Below are 22,095 nucleotides of genomic sequence, written 5' to 3'. Positions count from 1 at the left end.
GCATGTCTGGGTGAGGTGAATGTAGGTCGGATGCAGTCATCGCTCCGCTATTCCCCCAGTGATGTCGGCGCGCTGCAGGAATTTAGGAGCCAGAGCACGCACACGTCTGCTCTGTATGATAATGCAGGCGGTGCCGCCGAGATGAGACCGGGCTCATCCAGGCGCCGACAACTCATTTAATCATCTCAATAGAACTCCATTAGCCTACGCTTTTAAGAAATATCAATAAGTGCTGTCAATAAGAACAGATAATTCATCAAGGTCCAAAAAAATATGAATGCTGCGTTTGAAGGAGTGAATATGCACACAGCGACCACGAGCAGGCATTTAGACAGAGGCTATCTTACACACTCTCTACGCACCTTTTTGACAATGTTTTTAACTCTGAAGTGATGCAGAAGAGTCATGGTGTGGGCCTGTGCTGTAGTGCAGGCGCTATAAGTTAAAGGTGTTGTTAGGGGACCAGCTAGAAACGCACGGACTCTTCCTGTATTATATGTATTGTTGACCCAGTATGCCTCTTACAAGAACACTTGCCTAAGGATGCATCATCCTTTCTGTAGTTTCCCCCTCATCCCATCGTATCTATTTGTACCAACATCACCGAGCAGGTTACATGATAGAATCATGTATGTACATTTTATTAAGCTTCTTGTATTCTAAAATGGACCCCTCTCTGTGTGGAGTCCTATCCTCCGTTCACTTCAATTCAATCTTGCTGCTCAATCCCATCCATTCGAGTCCACGTCATTTCAATATTGGATATGTGGAGCTGGCCCTAATGACTTTCTCCAGATTAAATGGCGAATAAGAGCGATCCGGTCTCTCCCAGGTTAGGAGGTGTCACCTATCAGAAGCTCTCGCCTGTTGAGACTTTTTAATGCTATCAAGACGTTAGGCTGTGGGTCAGTTTCTAAGCTTATGAGTTTGACACTGTCTGGCTCCTTCCTGAGCGTCCACTAATGAATTTAAAGCGATCATGTCCTGCCTGGGTGTCTAACTTTGTCCCTGCCGTGACTTGCTTTCTCCGAGCACACAGCCCATTGCAGGGGTTCACACACTCTTTTTGGAACACAACCCAATTTTAATATCTGAAAATTCTCGCCAGCTCAACTATGTGAAAAAAAAAATGTAATTAACATGAATGTTAACTTTTTTATTTGGGGCTGTAGCAGTCAACTGAAAAACATGACCACTTTCTGATTGTCTTCTCAACTCACTATCACATACTTTTAATGTGGGGCAATGGAAGTCTATTGCAAATGAGTCTGACATAATGGAGGTTATTTCACCACCCCTAATGAGATGGGTGTGCTTGATGCATGTCGCGTCAGAGCTTCTCCAACCTGGATCGATATTTGGCTTTAATGCAGAGGAGAGCACTGAATCCAGCTTTACACAGATCTCACCTGGCTCAGGGTACCATGAGTTTTATGGAGCTTTCAGTACAACTGGGAACTCAAATTGTCAGTAATCTTCATGTCGGAAATTCGGACCTCTTGAAAGGTTCCCGAGTTGGAATTCTGAGTTGGATGACCGTTTTTCTCAGTCTGAGCCCTTTTTTCCCCCGTGTTCCCAGTTGTCTTGAACGCGGCATTAATGCTCAGAGGGAGACTGCAGGAACCAAAACTCCTCCGTAGTGACCTGTGAATGCGTTGTCTGCAGCATTCGGTCACATGACAGCTCAATCAGCTGTTCCATTTCACTTACCGGCATGTCAACTGAGCCAGGATCACAGTCAAATGGATTGGGAAGTAGGTCCTCTTACAAGCATTGGAGGTGAGCAGTCATTACTCGTGTGGGACACCAGCCTGGTCTCATAGCAGCCGGGACACTTACCGATGTTGTTTTCTGTTAGAAACATGCACCGCCAAGGGAACGGGAATGGTTCACTTTTGAGAAACTCTCTCCAATTATAATTCTTTCCTCTGAATACACTGATTTGGTCACTCATCTGTAGAATATATATTTCCTCTGCATTCTTGTATTCAATTTCCCAAATCTTTGTTACATAGGCAAGTGGACACCTTTTCTTTTCATTACACAAGGTCAACCAAGTATTTTTTAAAATATATTATTATTATTATTATTTTTTACATCCATTGTGAATGACAACAGTTCCTCTATCAATGTGAAAAATCTTTCCAGCCCTCCCCCTCGATAACCACCAAGCCTTTTTGTGTGGAATAGAACATTGTCATGCTCTAATCCCATATCTCCACATCGTGGAGGACGCGCGCAGTGGATGTGATTTGATGTAGTTTACAATTGAAGTTACCTCCTGCAGTATCTCTGAGTTCTGTGCTCAGCTCTTTTGCCGCTAGTTGCTCTCAGTGTATCGTACAATGTGTCCATATGGCAGAGGCAGACACATTCAGAACTAGCAGGCAGAGGCCTGCCCTCTGTCCCACCATGGATGGAGCCCTATCTGTGCAAAAGAACCCACCATTCGATCCCATGGAATCTGTTTTTCGTCAATATAGTCACGCAGCATAATGAACATCCCCTGTGCTGTTTCTTGCTTGGGAATTGTGAGACTGAACAATATGTAGCATCCCCCGCAAGTATAGCGAACAAAAATCAATGCATGGTCATCTCGGCCCTCACAGCTAACGTCCGTTTTGAAGTTTGAGTTGTTCACTCAGTTTCCTCTTGATTGCTTTTAATAGCGTACATTCTTCGTTTAACATATCTGACAAAGGTATTGATGTGAGTTTCTGTGCCTCTGCCTCCCCACACATTGTGTTCACCGTATCAATTGCGTCCAGTAATATCAACGTCTCTGCAATAGTGTAGTTTCATAGCATAGCAGGCCTAGCCTTTCACCGTGGGAATGATTCAAGTGCAACGCTCAAGTGTGCCCTTTTCCTGTGATCATTTCTATTTTTAAGGTAAACCACATTACAATGATTTTGAGATGCAAAGATTATTTTTTCCCCCCCGGATTTTGGAAATTCTCCCGCTACCATATTTCATATCAGACGACGCCACATGAGGTCGCGACCCGTAGTTTGGGAACTGTTGGCCTTATAGGCTACTGCTGAAATGCATTAGTGTGGGATCCTTAGTGGTGCAACACGCATAAACCTCAGTGTACAGGTATTAAATGTCTAGAAACTAGAGAATTACCGGGATCCCACCCAGTCAATGCAAAAGCGCTTATTATCTGCAGAGATTTGAAATCCATCTTTACAAAACAGGCTTATAATCCCGCTAAGAACCGGCCGTCTAATCTGATCACGTCCTATGAAAACGTGTGTCCAGCGGAGCCACGCCCACAGATGACACCGCAAACTTCTCTTTGCTCCACTCCAACTCCGGGAAACAGGATTGTGTTAGTAGGGCTGGCACAGTTACCTAGAACTGTGTAACCAATGGCTAGAGACATTCATAAAAAAAACAGCCATAACCTTTCAACAAAATTATACACACTACCGGTCAAACGTTTTAGAACACCTACTTATTCAGGAGTTGTATTTTATTTGTACTATTTTCTACATTGTAGAATAATAGTGAAGACATCAAAACTATGAAATAACACATATGGAATCATGTAGTAACCAAAAAAGTGTATTCGAGATTCTTCAAATTGCCACCCTTTGCCTTGATGACAGCTTTGCACAGGCTTGGCATTCTCTCAACCAGCTTCACCTGGAATGCATTTCCAACAATATTGAAGTCTGTGGTTGTGAGGCCGATATTGTCCAAACAACACAATACATAGTAAATTATATCCGACTATCAATTATTTTAGATTTTTTTCCCCATCCCTATTGGCCCCTTGATTTGTCACTAGACTTCGCTAGATTATGTTTTGCTGTTGCCACGATGACGTCACAGCACCAATTTGGAGACTTTCCACAATATACACAACACACCTCATCCAACAGCTTCTGACTGTGTTGCCACCCACTCCCATCTCAAATATTGCTCCCCACACCAAATGTCGTCCAGAGCAGGCAGAAACTCTTTCCCTGCAGAAGATTCCCTACTGAGTCTCTCGCAGGTGAGGGATGCCAAAGAAAATGTAGAGCAATTCTCAACCAGTTAAAAATTCCTGAAATATTTGCTTTTGAACTTAAACTGTTGAGGAGGAGATTGTTACTACTGGTATGATTCCCCCCCTGTTTTTTCCACACCTGCGTGCAGGGAAGCTGAAAAAATAATGCATGTGGCCGCTGATTGCCCAACAAACACTATCTCCCCTACTGCAGCAACAGCTACTGTGACATGTTAATAGAGACATGTCTCCTCCAGTGTCTGTCGGCCAGTCTGTAGACTAGAGCTGGGGTGTGGTGTTGCCTTCTGCAGTGGCCCTGGACAGAGCTCGCCTCTGATCTCATTATAAAATGCAAATACACAGCGCTCTAAACAGATCAAAGGTTGGTCTTCCTATTGGATGGTGCGGGCTTAATTTTGGCAGCCTGGAGACGTCTCAATTTTTTTAAAGAGGTGATTTGGAGAGCTGAGCTCCTTCTGTTGCTTATTTAAATGTGATCAGCCAGGTAAGAGTATTTGCACTTTCCTCTGCCCCTGCAATCCCCCACAAGCTTGGGTTTCAGGGCGTGGAATGGGAAAGTGTCAAATTGCTTCAAATTCTAAACTGTGATGCCTCCATCTGCTCATCCAGCCTGTATCATCATTACGCTGTTAAGCAAGCATTTCCATTTTAAAAGCTTTGCTGATATTGAATAATTCAACAGTTCAGATACACATTTAGGCAGTAGTCTAACACTAAAGCTTATTTTTCCTTATCCAAAAAATCTGACATTTTAGAACCCCGTCTTATCATGCTGTATCAAAGGGAGTGCAGTGCAAGTGAGAGCCTTGTTTTTTGAGGTGCATGTGGGAATATCTTTAGCGACTCCGTCTTTCCCCAGATTGCTGTAATTTGTAGATGCAGCAGAAGTGGATGTGTGGTGGCCTGGTGGCGGTAGGGATTCATTCGGCAGCCGGTTTGGTCCTGCTGTGTGCCGGTTTCCCATGTTAGGAAGCTCCTGCCTGACAACCCACCCACCAGCCTCACCTTAAACCCTCCTCTGCTACTGCCACCCACCGCCTCCCCACTGCTCACGCTCTGCCCCTCAGAGTGGGCGGAGAGGACATGCCGGTTGACATGCCCTGGATCCATTTGGCAGGAGCTGCTGTCCCCACACCCCGCTGAGTGAAGAGTCAACTACAGTGAGGAGGAACATGAAAGGGCTCTGGCTCTGGAGACGTCTCTTTTGTGGCCTGTATGTACTGATTTAGACTGTTCTTATATGTAACAGTATCTCTTCCCTGCTCATGACCATGACTTCACAGTTCAGTCTTATCTATAGGTCGCATACAAACAATCGTAGCCTAAACATGAGCTTTTTTAGTCTGTTTTGTCTTTCTGTGCCGAGCAATGCATTTAGCTGGACGGTGATGCACTGTTGTGCTCTGGACGGGGCGCACACTTGCTGAGTCACTGCTCCAGGCCTTTCCAAAAGCACTGCATCTCTCTGTTATGCTGGAACGGTACTCAGCCACTGAGCGCTACAGCAACAGTAAAGCAGTGGGGAAGCAGGATTGGCTGTAGAGCCACTCAGTAGCTGGGGATAGGGTTTGGACTTATACACTATACACCGCAGTGATACTTCCTGAGCAGTACATTGAAGTACATTATAGGGATGAATTTGGAGTGGCTGAGATTTACATATGCGTATTCAATAACTGAGGAAAGGGGTGGTTCTTCTGTATTTCTATGGCTTTTCCAGATATGTTCCAGATCGCTTATGTGGGACTGAGATCATTACCTCCAATGGGCCGTGCCCATGTCTCGTCTCAGATCTGGAAATGGATCCTGCTCGAGGGGGAAATCACTCTCGCTACATAATTAAAGTTATGAACTGCAAAGAATTTTAAACACTTTAAAACAACTCATAAAAGTGTGGAAATCATTAGCTAGTCGTCAGGTTCTTCTGTAGGGACAACGGATAGTGTGAGAATCCTAGAGTCATCATTTTGTACCCAGTCAGATTTTAATTGAAAATCTTGCATTGTAAATGTGAATTATTTTCTGAGGTTTGTCCATTTGGCCTTTTTATCATGGTGTTCCTGATCTATGACCTGTCATTGTAAGGGCAGAACCAGTCTGATGACAGTCCCTGTGTTTTGTGCAATTGTGACATAGCAAAATGTTATCCTGTATTTAAAGCCTTATCCAAAAAATGTAATGCGATGTCTGAGGATGGATCTGGACCATCTGACTTAAAAAGGGACAGCTTGATTAAAAAGCTTAGAATAAAGGTTAATGATGATCGTACAAAACATAGGCCCCTGCTAGACAGTGAAAGCTTAATCATGGCTCTAGTGTAAGAATACTGTAAAGCCCAATCATGAAAGCATCAGCTTGGCCAGTCTAGTCTTTATTGAAAGCCTACTCGTGGCTTTTCTGTGTTAAGACAGTCTGACCTAAGCATGGCCTCTCATAGGTTCTGTGATTTTGCCAGGAGAACGGGAGAGCGAGGGGGGAGAGGGAGGCGCTGAGCCATAATGAATTCTACATGCTATAAATAGAGCCCAGTCCTTGGAATCCGCCTTTAACTCTGAATCTGCCCTGTTAAATCGGCCTAAGCTGGGCTAGACTGGCTAGTGCTGCTGCCGCTGGCTTCTGCTTTATAAAGAGGTTCATAAATGCTCTAGAAACCATGAATGATAAAACAACAACAAAATGTGTCTGAAGGATTTCATTCCGTCTGTCTCCAGGTCTTTGTTTGATTGAATTAATAATATCCGTAATTGAGGTAGTCTGCTCTCCCTGTAGATCAGTTTGCCTCCTGTGAAGCTCGCCACTAATTTGTCAGCTTTTCTCCCGTGCTCAGCGTTTCCTTTTTGAAAGAGAGAGCTCCAGCCATAACTAATTAGCAGAAGCTGTGAGGTCTGTGGGAAGGTCCAGGGAACAGGAGACTAGCTGGTGATCTGGCCAGAGGTTTGGAGGCTGGCTGAGGTAAACTCTCAGCTGAGCATAATGTAGTTACACCTACAGTACAGGGATCTAAGCTATGTTAAGTAGCCTATACATCCACACTGCTGATCACTGTCATCTGATAGGAATTAGAAACAGAGGTAGCCAGCCCAAATCTTTGGTATGCTGATGTAATCAGCATGGTTAGTAGTCTAATTATAGTGCGAACATTGCTGGCCAACGTCGTTTCATTTCATCTTTGTTTAATCTGTCCTTTCTCCACCGTGGTAATTACTTAACCCCGATCACCCCTCCTGTCATTCTCCCAGAGCTAATAGCCTCACACTGCCGCTTGCAATCTCCACTTTCTTCATTTAAATTCATGTGGTGAACACCAAGATATCTCTCTAAGTGGAGAGTATAACATTGCTAGTTATTGACGTAGTGATCAGAATGTCATTGCCACAAATCGTTTTTTGTTGTATGTGTCTCTCTCTGGCCTTGCTCGCGTCAGGACGGCCTATGAGAGTGAAAGTTGATCTCCATGCCTGCGGGGTCCTCATTGGGGTCAGCGCTCTATGGTGAGGGGGACAGTGACACAGCTGTGGCAGCGGAGCGGAGCGGACCCAGTGATGGATGACATGTCAGAATGGGCTGCTCAGCCTTCCCCTCCGCTCCTATTGACAGCCACAACTCTCCCATCCAGCATCGGAGGGGCTAATCGCAGGTCATGGCAGCCAGGGATATGACACATAAATATCGCTGGTTGTAATTGCTCGTTTGTCAATGTCACCATTCTCAATGTATGTTTTCTGCAGTTAATTTATCCAATGAATGTCCCATTAACAAACGCAAAAATATTAATGGAAAGTAAAAATTAATGGAAAGTAAATTTGCTACAAGGCAGGGACTGTAAGCAGAATGGCTTTCTACTGCAAGGTAACGATAAACACTTAAACATATTTGTTTCAGCTCTTCCTGGTGATTGATAAGATTCCAGTGTACAACCCAGTCTGAACACTGGCAACAAGTAAGTATAGTCAAACAGAGCTACTGTGAATGTCAGCTGCGGTTTTGCTCAGGCTCTATTCAGGCTACAGTAGGTAGATGTTGTGAGGTCTGTCCTAATACAACAGTATGTATATGGAGATCAGAGTGGGTGGGTCCCAGACTGATTGGTTAACCCTGGCTTTGAGCCCTGCAGCCCTCTTCCCTGACCCTACAGCCTGTAGCTCTTCTAGCTGCGAGGCCAGAGACTTGTAGATAATCTGTAGCCAGTGGGTTTGGCGACGAATATGAGGTGAGCGCCAGCCAACGAGAGCATACAGGTCGCAGTGATGGGTAGTATATGGGGCTTTGGTGAACCGCACCCGCCCGCCCGATAGACTACATCCAGTTTGCTGAGTAGAGTGTTGGAGGCTTTTTTGTAAATGACATAGCTGAAGTCAAGGATCGGTAGAATGGTCAGTTTTACGAGGGTATATTTGGCAGCATGAGTGAAGGAGGCTTTGTTGCGAAATAGGAAACCGATTCTAGATTTAATTTAGAATTGGAGATGCTTAATGTGTGTCTGGATGGATAGTTTACAGTCTAACCAGACACCTAGAATATGTGGACAACTACAAATACCTAAGTTTGAACCGTCCAGAGTAGTGACGCTAGACGGGCAGGCAGGTCCGGGCAGCGATCGGTTGAAGAGCATGCATTTAGTTTTACTTGCATTTAAGATCAGTTGGGGGCCACGGAAGGAGAGTTTTATAGCATTGAAGCTCATCTGGGGGTTTGTTAAAACAGTGTCCAAAGAAGGGCCAGTATACAGAATGGTGTCGTCTGCATAGAAGTGGATCAGAGAATCACCAGCAGCAAGGGCAACATCATTGGTCTATTCAGAGAAGTCGGCCCCAGAATTGAACCCTGTGGCACCCCCAAAGAGACTGCCAGAGATCCGGACAACAGGCCCTCCGATTTGACACACTGAACTCTATCAGAGAAGTAGTTGTAGTCGATGTAGTCATTAGAGAAACCAAGGCTGTTGAGTCTGCCGATAAGAATGTGGTGATTGACAGTCAAAAGCCTTGGCCAGGTCGATGAAGACGGCTGCACAATATTGTCTTTTATCGATGGCGGTTATGATAACGTTTAGGACCTTGAGCATGGCTGAGGTGCACCCATGATCCGCTCGGAAACGAGATTGCATAGCGGAGACGGTACGGTGAGATTCGAAATGGTCTGTGATCTGTTTGTTAACTTGGCTTTTGAAGACTTTAGAAAGGCAGGATAGGATGGATATAGGTCTGTAACAGTTTGGGTCTGGAGTGTCTCCCCCTTTGAAGAGGGGAATGACCGCGGCACCTATCCAATCTTTGAGGATCTTAGACGATACGAAAGAGTTTGAACAGGCTAGTAATAGGTGTTGCAACAATTGAGGTGGATCAATTTAGAAAGAGAGGGTCCAGATTGTCTATCCAAAGCTGATTTGTAGGGGTCCAGATTGTGAATTAGCCCATAGTGGGATGAATGGGTGCTCCGAGGTGTCTGGCCCCTCTTGACCACTGCAATGTATTATTTATGGGTCAGCGAGTATGGCAGCTCTACATTAACTTGGCTCCTTGACTGTTTAGGAAGGCTGTGACTTATTTTACCTCCATAGCAAGTCAAATAAGATTCTAGGAAAGTTCAGATTTGGTCTGAAGTTGGAAGCTAAGGCGGCACATCAAAGTCGAAAGTCTCTTCTCTGTTTCTCTGTGCATTCCTTTTAAAACGAATAGTGCACAGGTTATCGCGGGAGATCTACCTCGGTTACAGGATTGAGTAATGTTCTATTGGATTATGATGCAAAGGCATGACGTGATTGGCTGCCCCATACGAACTTAAGTTTGTTTTCTTTGACTAGTTACTGATCATACTTTATATAATTGGAGGATAGTTTCGCTCTGTCCTATTGGGGGATCATTTGTATTTTGTACAGCCAATCCAGAGGCTTCGGATGATGGTGAATGTGGCCCTGAAGACCCCTGTACTTTTTGATCAAGTTCATGTATCCTTTTCTACTCCCTGTTTGTTCCGTATTGAGAGCGATGGGAGAAGAACACAACTGAACATGAAACGAAGGACTCATATTTCCACAAAAATTCATTTCTTGCAATTCATTGAGCAGCTAAACTCCCAGAGGCAGTCTGTTTGCATTCACCAGGCATAGTCTATGCATGATGCCACCAGACAACCCCACCATGTTTCAGATGAGGTCGACCCAATTGCAACAGCTTCCTCCGTCCTGCCTTTAGTGGTGCTCAATCATGGCCTTCATGTCTCTAATACTGAATAGAAAATGAAAAGGCCTAACCAATTTGACACTCTTGGTACATTACATGTGATAGGATGTTTTTTCTTTTCCATTCCGGAGAAATAATCGTGCTATTCTCAGGCGTAGCCTAAGTCACCATTTTGTTTTCAAAAGTAGACTAATACATTTGACTTTGTCGAGAATGGTAGATTAAGGAATTCTTGTTGCCTACATTTTATGAGTTGTATGCTCTGATTATGGCTCTTATTGTGGAGTATAAACTCCGTCATTTTAAATGTAGGCATGGAAGCAAATCAAAGGTCTTTGTTTTCTCTGCCAGACTTCATGGCCCAAAGTAACCACATTATTTCCTCTCCTTCAATTGTGCCTTTACTAAGTAATGTAAAGGCTAAATGTAACCACCAACACGTGGCTCATGATCTGCCCCTCACTATTATACCCTCTACCCTAAAAAAGGTAAATGCATTTCGTTTTGGTGATCAAGGCTCGGCTATATGTATTATTGTGGCATTTCTACAGAACGGGTTGTTTTTACACCCCCAAATCTCCAGGACCGGTAACCATTTAAATCTGCTTCGAGTTTTTCCAATTTAGATTATTATACAAAATTATTGCAACCAATAGAATGAGATATATGTAGTTGAAGTCGGGAGTTTACATACACTTAGGTTGGAGTCATTTAAACTCGTTTTTCAACCACTCCACAAATTTCTTCTTAGCAAACTATAGTTTTGGCAAGTCGGTTAGGACATCTACTTTGTGCATGACACAAGTAATTTTTCCAGCAATTGTTTACAGACAGATTATTTCACTTATAATTCACAGTATCACAATTCCAGTGGGTCAGAAGTTTACATACACTAAGTTGACTGTACCTTTAAACAGCTTGGAAAATTCCAGAAAATGATGTTCTGGCTTTAGAAGCGTCTGATAGTCTAATTGACATCATTTGAGTCAATTGGAGGTGTACCTGTGGATGTATTTCAAGGCCTACCTTCAATCTCAGTGCCTCTTTGCTTGACATCATGGGAAAATCAATAGAAATCAGCCAAGACCTCAGGGGCAAAAAAGTGTAGACCTCCACAAGTCTGGTTCATCATTGGCAGCAATTTCCAAATGCCTGAAGATAGCACGTTCATCTGTACAAACAATAGTGCGCAAGTATAAACCCCATGGGACCACGCAGCCGTCATACTGCTCAGGAAGGAGACGTGTTCTGTCTCCTAGAGATGAACGCACTTTGGTGCGAAAAGTTCATATCAATCCCAGAACAACAGCAAAGGACCTTGTGAAGATGTTGGAGGATGTAGATATTTTGAAGCATTATCTCAAGACATCAGTCAGAAAGTTAAAGTTTGGTCACAAATGGGTCTTCCAAATGGACAATGACCCCAAGCATACTTCTAAAGTTGTGGCAAAATGGCTTAAGGACCACAAAGTCATGGTATTGGAGTGGCCATCACAAAGCCCTGACCTCAATCCTATAGAACATTTGTGGGCAGAACTGAAAAAGTATGTGCGAGCAAGGAGGTCTTCAAACCTGACAGTTACCCCAGCTGTGTCAGGAGGAATGGGCCAAAATTCACCCTACTTATTGTGGGAAGCTTGTGGAAGGCCGCATGAAATGTTTGACCCAAGTTAAACAATTGAAAGGTAATGCTACCAAATACTAATTGAGTGTATGTAAACTTCTGACCCACTGGGAATGTGATGAAAGAAATAAAAGTTTAAATAAATAATTCTCTCTACTATTATTCTTACATTCCACATTCTTAAAATGTGGTGATCCTAACTGACATAAGACAAGGAATGTTTACTAGGATTAAATGTCAGGAATTGTGAATAACTGAGTTTAAATGTATTTGGCTAAGGCGTATATAAACTACAGACTTCAAGTGTACGTGTATATATATATATACACACAGTGTGCATTCGGAACGTATTCAGACCCCTCGACTTTTCCCACATTTTATGTTACAGCCTTATTCTAAAAAAAAAAATCCCCTCATTAATCTACACACAATACCCCATAATGACATAGCAAAATTGTTTTTTCGAAATGCTTGCTAATTTATTAAAAATAAATAATAAAATGTATCACATTTACATACATTTTCAGACCCTTTACTCAGTTGAAGTACCGTGGCATTCCTGAGTCTTCTTGCGTATGACGCTACAAGCTTTGCCCACCTATATTTTGGGAGTTTCTCCCATTCTTCTCTGCAGATCTTCTCAAGCTCTGTCAGAGGAGCGTCGCTGCACAGCTATTTTCAGGTCTCTCCTGAGATGTTAGATCGGGTTCAAGTCTGGGCTCTGGCTGGGCCCCTCAAGGACATTCAGAGACTTTTCCCGAAGCCATTGCTGCATTGTCTTGTCTGTCTGCCTAGACTTGGAAGGTGAACATTCGCCCCAGTCTGTGGTCCTGAGCTTTGAGGCAGGTTTTCATCAAGGAATGCTCTGTACTTTGCTCCGTTCATCTTTCCCTCTATCCTGATTAGTCTCGAAGTCCCTGTCGCTGAAAAAGATCCCAACAGCATGAATCTGCCACCACGATGCTTCACTGTAGGGATGGTGCCTGGTTTCCTCCAGACATGATGCTCAGAGCTCTACGGACATTTCCTTTGACCTCATTACTTTGTTTTTGCTCTGACGTGCACTGTCAACTGTACGAACTTGTATTGACAGGTGTGTGCCTTTCCAAATGTCTAGTCAATTTACTTTACCACAGGTGTACTCCAATCAAGTTGTAGAAACATCTCTAGGATGATCAATGCAAACAGGATGCTCAATTTCAAGTCTCATAGCAAAGGGTCTGAATACATATGTAATTAAGGTATTCCTGTTTTATATTTTGTTCAACAAATCCTAAACTTGTTTTTGCTTTGTCATTATGGTGTTTGTAGATTGATGGGATAAAAAATAAAAAAATTTTAGAATAAGACTGTAAAGTAACAATGTGGAAAAGGGAAGGGGTCTGAATACTTTCCGAATGCACTGTATGGGGGTTACAACCATCCCAGCTCTGCAGATTTTGCTGCAAAGAGACAGTCATTAGATCATTTGTTTTGGCATGGTCCGTATGTAGCTTGTTTTTGGTCAGAGGTTCAGGAATGGCTGAAGAATTGCAACATTTACCTGGAGCTAACTCTGCAATTGTCACTGCTGGGTGATTTCATTTTTTTTTATGTCAGTCAATCTATCAATAATATAATACATTTTTTTTTACAAAAAGTGTCTTAATTTACAATCTGTAGAAAAAAAGAGAATAGAAAGGTTCAGAACTTTTGTGAAACAGTACAGTTGAAAACTATATGAAAAATATAAATCAACTTGGTGTTCACAGATGGATGGGAGGGGTTGAGTGGAGCTGAAGGATGGGACTAAAAACAAACAAAATATGACTATTGTAAAATAGATTGTTTCCGTAAATTGTATGTATAAGCTGGAAGCAGAAGCCTAATTGTTGTCCATTTAGTTTACTCCAATTAGTGGTGGGGTTAGGGGAAAATAATAAAGCAATATGAATATTTATCTAGATAGATCCAGAGAGATAGATATCCATAGCTATATCTATATATGGATATATCTACATTGCCTTGGAAAGTATTCGGCCCCCTTGACCTTTGGGACCTTTTGCCACATTTCAGGCCTCAAACATAAAGATATAAAACTGTATTTTTTTGTGAAGAATCAACAAATGGGACACAATCATGAAGTGGAACGACATTTATTGGATATTTCAAACTTTTTTAACAAATCAAAAACTGAAAAATTGGGCGTGCAAAATTATTCAGCCCCTTTACTTTCAGTGCAGCAAACTCTCTCCAGAAGTTCAGTGAGGATCTCTGAATGATCCAATGTTGACCTAAATGACTAATGATGATAAATACAATCCACCTGTGTGTAATCAAGTCTCCGTATAAATGCACCTGCACTGTGATAGTCTCAGAGGTCCGTTAAAAGCGCAGAGAGCATCATGAAGAACAAGGAACACACCAGGCAGGTCCGAGATACTGTTGTGAAGAAGATTAAAGCCGGATTTGGATACAAAAAGATTTCCCAAGCTTTAAACATCCCAAGGAGCACTGTGCAAGCGATAATATTGAAATGGAAGGAGTATCAGACCACTGCAAATCTACCAAGACCTGGCCGTCCCTCTAAACTTTCAGCTCATACAAGGAGAAGACTGATCAGAGATGCAGCCAAGAGGCCCATGATCACTCTGGATGAACTGCAGAGATCTACAGCTGAGGTGGGAGACTCTGTCCATAGGACAACAATCAGTCGTATATTGCACAAATCTGGCCTTTTATGGAAGAGTGGCAAGAAGAAAGCCATTTCTTAAAGATATCCATAAAAAGTGTTGTTTAAAGTTTGCCACAAGCCACCTGGGAGACACACCAAACATGTGGAAGAAGGTGCTCTGGTCAGATGAAACCAAAATTGAACTTTTTGGCAACAATGCAAAACGTTATGTTTGGCGTAAAAGCAACACAGCTCATCACCCTGAACACACCATCCCCACTGTCAAACATGGTGGTGGCAGCATCATGGTTTGGGCCTGCTTTTCTTCAGCAGGGACAGGGAAGATGGTTAAAATTGATGGGAAGTAGGATGGAGCCAAATACAGGACCATTCTGGAAGAAAACCTGATGGAGTCTGCAAAAGACCTGAGACTGGGACGGAGATTTGTCTTCCAACAAGACAATGATCCAAAACCTAAAGCAAAATCTACAATGGAATGGTTCAAAAATAAACATATCCAGGTGTTAGAATGGCCAGGTCAAAGTCCAGACCTGAATCCAATCGAGAATCTGTGGAAAGAACTGAAAACTGCTGTTCACAAATGCTCTCCATCCAACCTCACTGAGCTCGAGCTGTTTTGCAAGGAGGAATGGGAAAAAAATTCAGTCTCTCGATGTGCAAAACTGATAGAGACATACCCCAAGCGACTTACAGCTGTAATCGCAGCAAAAGGTGGCGCTACAAAGTATTAACTTAAGGGGGCTGAATAATTTTGCACGCCCAATTTTTCAGTTTTTGATTTGTTAAAAAAGTTTGAAATATCCAATAAATGTCGTTCCACTTCATGATTGTGTCCCACTTGTTGTTGATTCTTCACAAAAAAATACAGTTTTATATCTTTATGTTTGAAGCCTGAAATGTGGCAAAAGGTCGCAAAGTTCAAGGGGGCCGAATACTTTCGCAAGGCACTGTATGTGTGTGTCTATATATCTATGTATATATGGATTGGAAATGATGCAGACAGTTAGATTGTGGCTTTCATCAATGTATCTGCAGTATTAAAGCTGATATACCCCATAAATGTTTCATTCATTTTACATCTATTTTATATTCACTGCTTACACAGCTAGCGACTCGCACAAGGCCATATAAAACAAAATGTTCCTATTATCCAATAGGCTACATCTTTGTAGTATTTAATGTCTTCTACTTTTAAATGGGCGGTTCGCAACACTAGGTACCAAAGAATGTTTCTGTGTGGGCACTATAGGGGGCTACAGTGCTGTGAGTCTGTTGGCCCCACACATTACATTTTAGCCCAAAAAACAATTAACCCTCTCATATGAATGTAAAGTTCAAATCAAAATGTCTCAAGCGCCGAATACAACAGTAGACATTACTGTGAAATGTTTACTTACGAGCCCTTTCCCAACATTGCCGAGTTAAAAAGTACGACGAATTTGCAAAAAAAATGAAAGATTTGTAACACAAATAACAATACCGAAGCCAAATACACTACCTTTCAAACGTTTGGGGTCACTTAGAAATGCCCTTGTTTTCCATGAAAACTTACGTGAAAATAGTTGCAAAATCATTAGGAAATATAGTCAAGATGTTGACTCTGTCCACAGGGTATGGCACGGCGTTGCAAAATGGAGTGATAGCCTTCCTCCTTCAAGATCCCCTTTACCCTGTACAAATCTCCCACTTTAGCACCCCCGGACCATCACATTGCTTGATGTGATGGTCAGATGGCGTCAAACACTCCTCCAGCATCTTTTCATTTTTTTCTGCATCTCATGAATGTTCTTCTTTGTGATCCAAACAACTCAAACTTAGATTCATCTGTCCATAACACTTTTTTCCAATCTTCCTCTGTCCAGTGTCTGTGTTCTTTTGCCCATCTTAATTTTTTATTTTTATTCCCCAGTCTGAGATATGGCTTTTTTTTTGCAACTCTGCTTAGAAGGCCAGCATCCCGGAGTCGCCTCTTTGCTCTTAATGTTGAGACTGGTGTTTTGCGGGTACTATTTAATGTAGCTGCCAGTTGAGGACTTGCGAGGTGTCTGTTTCTCAAACTAGACACACTAATGTACTTATCCTCTTGCTCAGCTGTGCGCCGGCTCCTCCCACTCTTTCTACTCTGGTTAGAGCCAGTTTGCACTGTTCTGTGAAGGGAGTAGTACACAGCTTTGTACGATCTTCAGTTTCTTGGCAATTCCTTGCATGGAATAGCCTTCATTTCTCAGAGCAAGAATAGACTGATGAGTTTCAGAAGAAAAGTTATGTTTCTGGCCATTTTGAGCCTATAATCAAAACCACAAATGCTGATGCTCCAGATACTCAACTAGTCTAAAGAAGGACCCGTTTTATTGCTTCTTTAATCAGTTTTCAGCTATGCTAATATACATGCAAAATGGTTTTGTAATGATCAACTATCATTTTAAAATGAATCTTGGATTAGCTAACACAACATGTCATTGGAACACAGGAGTGATGGTTGCTGATAATGGGCCTCTGTATGCCTATGTAGATATTTCATTAAACAGCTGTTTTCAGCTACAATAGTCATTTACAACATTAACAATGTCTACACTGTATTTATGATCAATTTGATGTTATTTTAATGGACAATTTTTTTTGCTTTTCTTTAAAAAACAAGGACATTTCTTAGTGACCCCAGGCTAGAGGTCGACCGATTAATCGGAATGGCCGATTTCAAGTTTTCATAGTAATTGGAAATCGGTATTTTTGGGTGCCAATTTTGCCGTTTTAAATTTTTTTACTACACCTTTATTTAATCTTTATTTAACTACCTTTTGAGTAATATGTGTAGAGGATGGTATTTTTACAGTTAAGTGTGAAGATGCTCTAAATGGCGTACTGACAAACGGCTTTCATCAGATCTCTCATGTGGAACAGAGAGTATGTGAAGGCTTTCAGGGAGCAGAAACTGGAGGATGTCATTTTGCCTCCTATCTCTCATGGCCTGGCGCTGCCTCTGCATCTGCAGACAGAGAGGGAACCATGTATAGCACAACAGCCCAAAAGCGCAAGCCTGCATCGCTCAAAGAAATGGACCAAATGTACAGTAGCAGCCAGGCTTATTATGCTCTTCTGTCTTAAGGCAAATCTTGTGAATTCACTACTGTTTTGTGTGTTTTGTCAAATGGCTTAGGCTAAGTGCAAGACTATTGTTTTTCCCTAATTTTTGAAAACCTGTCATGTGTCTTTGTTTCCTCTTTTGAAATGTCACAGTTGGAGATCAGATTAGACAGTAGAAGTAGCAGAAAAGCTGTAAAAAAGAATCTATTTAAAAAAAGTTGCCGTCTGAGGGTGGGTGGTGGATGGGTTAATACATAAATATATAATACACTGTTTTAAAAAAATGTTTTTTTTGTGCAGTGAGCCCTCATCTGGATGCTGCAGATTTTGACATTCATAGATTTACAGAGTAGATCATCTATTTAATAGTGCCATCCCCATCTGTTTAAGGGTGCTCGTTTGCAGTGAAATGATTGAGCTTGTCTGTAGGCTGCTGTAGTCCGCTAGCTACAGTAGCTAGCCTCTTGTGCTGTTCTGTCTCTGCAGTGAGTTATGTGAGTGGCTGTGGAAAGCCCTTTGACTGTGTGTGCTTTGCTCACAGCAGCAAGCGGGGGAGAGCTCTCTGAAGGACTATGATTAAAAGAGGCTTCAGACGAGTGGCTCAGATCTTTTGTCGTTGTGTTGACCTGTCATTCAGTATTAAATTAAGTTCATTTTCCCCACAGCCTTTAAAAATAAATTTGCAGCAGCCAACCCGACTTCCAATTTTGAAATGGAGGCTTTCAAAAAAAACAAAAGTACAATATTTCACCGAAGTCAGAGCTTTAACTTTGAATGCATCCACAGGCTTTTCTAAATGTCTGCAGACCCCGTTCAAGGTTAGCTTACTCAACAAAGCAGGTAAAGATGTGGGTGTGATGGAGGTTGAGCTCTGTGTTGGTCTCCAAATCTCTTCCTCTGCTGAAAAGGGAACATCCTTGGTGCAGCTTTCATGAACACTTTGTTAGCTGTTAGTTTGTCAGCTGAGCCGTGTTGTCTGTGGCTGTACTCCTTCCTATATGTGGGCTTCAACAAAGTTACACAGCAGATGAAGACGGATATCTTGACTTACTGTTGAGAGGATCACAGATCTCACACTGCCAAACTGGAAAGCCAGAACATGGGGAATACTCTAATGTCTGTTTTGAAGGACTATATCTGTGTGTGCATTTTGGATAGACTGTCTTCAGTGACTGACTGACTGGCGTGTTAGTCAGTCCAGCCAGGGGGAGTGTCAGTTTCTCTACCAGCACCATGTTGGCCCCTGCATACCTGTCTGGAAAGGAGCTCCATGTCTCTCACACCTTCCCAGCCAGAGTAACTAGTATAGTTGTCAGATTGATGTTGAAACATCAGTCACCTGTGTACTCACCCTGAACAGTGGATTCAAGTGAGCTGTAATAAATTCATCTCTGCCTTTTTTTGTTGAGTGCTCCAACTCCTTCTTGACTCAAATTAGACATTTTTTGAAGTGTATCTTGGTAAATCCTTTTTGTCATGCGGAGGCCACCTGAACTCTTAACTAGTATAGTACTTTTATAAGCCTGGCCTCCAATGCTTCACGGCTCTATACTCATTTGATGGATGGGAAAGGGGGATACCTAGTCAGTTGTACAACTGAATGCATTCATCTGAAATGTGACTTCCGCATTTAACCCAACCCCTCTGAATCGGAGAGGTGCGGGGGGCTTCCTTAATCGACAGCCACGTCATCGGCGCCCGGGGACCAGTGGGTTTAACTGCCTTGCTCAGGGGCAGAATGACAGATTATTGCGTTGTCAGCTCAGGGATTCAACCCAGCCACCTTTCGGTTCCAGTCCCAACACTCCTACGAACCTGCCTGTCTGTCATTTGCCGAACTTGTCCTTGTACTTATGTGTGAAATATGACCTGTAGCCTATCAGATCTCGAAGATCTGTATAGAATCACATGACCGTGGCAGTCAATTCCCACTATGGCTATCCAGTGGGTGTAGTCAGCACAGCTTTACCTGGGGTTAAAACTGCTTGTTGCAGTTGCTTTTTACTGTACTGTGTCTGAAGCATGTCACAACCATGCTAAGGAGAAACCTTTTAAATAGTCAGCACAGCTTTACCTGGGGTTAAAACTGCTTGTTGCAGTTGCTTTTTACTGTACTGTGTCTGAAGCATGTCACAACCATGCTAAGGAGAAACCTTTTAAATAGTCAGCACAGCTTTACCTGGGGTTAAAACTGCTTGTTGCAGTTGCTTTTTATTGTACTGTGTCTGAAGCATGTCACAACCATGCTAAGGAGAAACCTTTTTAAATAGTCAGCACAGTTCAAGCTTCTAATATCTGATGAATGCAAAACCATTATTGTACACTTGATACGCGAGAGATACTGAACCAGTTATGTGGTTACCAGGACCACTGATTTCTTTGGCGGCTATGTTCATGCATTTATTTGTTTTTGAAATTTCTGTACACACACATTTTATTGTGCTCATAATGTGAAATATGGGTTTAATTTAACCATTCAACAGACAATTTCCCTTTGGTGTAATCTCACTTTGCAGAAGTTTCTTTTAAATGACTGTAATACCTCAACATGTTCTAGATAGGGTCTTCGTCACAGGGTTTTGTTATCGACATGTTTGACTGTTCTCCTTGTCTTCATCACATGGGATGGTGTTCAACTTACGTGGTGTAATAGCACTTTCATATTTATTAGTTTTCACCTTGGCATGCGTTTTGCTGCAGCAAGCAAACTGTTCATGTTTTATTAAAACAACATACAAGTGAGTAAAGATCAGAGACTAAGGCGGTTTAAAACCTAGCACGCCAGCACTGCTACTAGACGCCAAGGGAGGCAGATCAAATGCCTTTGAAGCTTGTAAATAATCAAGTTGAAAATCGTTGCAGTTGACTTCATGGTTTTTCAAGTGTGTGCTTCGCGTCTCTCAGTACTTTAGTGGACTTGAGAGAGATCTGTGCTGTGCATCGAGCCGGCGCTTGGCTGTGTGCATCTACACTTCAGTTAGTGTGCAGTGTGTTGGGGCGAAGGGGGAATGAAGGAACGTCTAAGGCCTTTTCAGTACATGGTTTATGTGGTTGGCTTGTATAAGGTGAGGTGTGCAGAATGTTGGGAGGTAAGAACCTATTCCTAACCTGACTCATCTCACCCGGTTCTATAAACAGCCAATCAGAAAGGCCTCATCTCTACGACCCTGGGGTCACTGTTCTTCACACTACTAAAAGGATTAAAAACATCTTGTGAGATTGCACCGGGTCAGACTGTAGTTTAGCACCTTTGTGTGTGTCTGTGTGTGCTGCCATGCATAACGTGTGTGTGTGTGTGTGAAAGAGGAAGGTGGTGCCCTGCTGTGGGAACGCTGTGGTGTTCAAGGCATCCCACACATCGTCCCACACCCACTACAAATAGACAGTGAAGGTGCTACATTCCTTAGCCCCTGTGGAGGTCTCTGAAGCAGAGTTGTGTGTGTTTTGTATAGGAATGGGGCCTTGTATGAAATGTGTCACAACAACAGTGTAAAGTAATCTACTGTGCCAGTGCTTTATCTTCACCACTGTTTGGTCCCTACCTTGGTTTTATCCTAGTTGTGCTGTGTCAGTCCTGTTTTGCCTTGGTGCTCTCACCCTCTTTCTCGCTCCGCTTTCTCTCCTTCTACCCTGTCACTCCGCTTTCTCTCCTTCTACCCTGTCACTCCGCTTTCTCTCCTTCTACCCTGTCACTCCGCTTTCTCTCCTTCTACCCTGTGTCACTCCGCTTTCTCTCCTTCTACCCTGTCACTCCGCTTTCTCTCCTTCTACCCTGTCACTCCGCTTTCTCTCCTTCTACCCTGTGTCACTCTGCTTTCTCTCCTTCTACCCTGTGTCACTCTGCTTTCTCTCCTTCTACCCTGTGTCACTCTGCTTTCTCTCCTTCTACCCTGTGTCACTCTGCTTTCTCTCCTTCTACCCTGTGTCACTCTGCTTTCTCTCCTTCTACCCTGTGTCACTCTGCTTTCTCTCCTTCTACCCTGTGTCACTCTGCTTTCTCTCCTACCCTGTGTCACTCTGCTTTCTCTCCTACCCTGTGTCACTCTGCTTTCTCTCCTTTTACCCTGTCGTCGCTCCGCCCTCTCTCCTTCCGCCCTGTGTCGTCGCTCCGCCCTCTCTCCTTCCGCCCCGTGTCGTCGCTCCGCTCTTTGACTCCGCTCGCTCTCCTCTCGCCGGGCTCTCTCTCCGCTCGCCCTCTCTCGCGGCTCACTCTCCTTGCGGGCTCTCTCTCCTTGCGGGCTCTCTCTCCTTGCGGGCTCTCTCTCCTTGCGGGCTCTCTCTCCTTGCGGGCTCTCTCTCCTTGCGGGCTCTCTCTCTCTCGCTGCGGGCTCTCTCTCTCTCGCTGCGGGCTCTCTCTCTCTCGCTGCGGGCTCTCTCTCTCTCGCTGCGGGCTCTCTCTCTCTCGCTGCGGTCTCTCTCTCGCTGCGGTCTCTCTCTCGCTGCGGGCTCTCTCTCTCTCTCGCTGCGGGCTCTCTCTCTCTCTCGCTGCGGGCTCTCTCTCTCTCTCTCT

General features: G+C 43.3%; 1 protein-coding gene across 5 annotated transcripts in view; it reads left to right on the top strand.

The window, feature by feature from the left end:
* The window catches only part of LOC109898396 (forkhead box protein J3-like), a 163,038-nt gene that overhangs the window by 101,298 nt on the left and 39,645 nt on the right, over positions 1-22,095 (top strand). The gene's annotated exons all lie outside the window — the stretch shown is intronic.

The sequence above is a fragment of the Oncorhynchus kisutch genome, linkage group LG1 (assembly GCF_002021735.2).
Source record: "Oncorhynchus kisutch isolate 150728-3 linkage group LG1, Okis_V2, whole genome shotgun sequence".
In the NCBI taxonomy this organism is placed as follows: Eukaryota; Metazoa; Chordata; class Actinopteri; order Salmoniformes; family Salmonidae; genus Oncorhynchus; species Oncorhynchus kisutch.
This window is presented reverse-complemented; position numbering and strand designations above follow the sequence as displayed.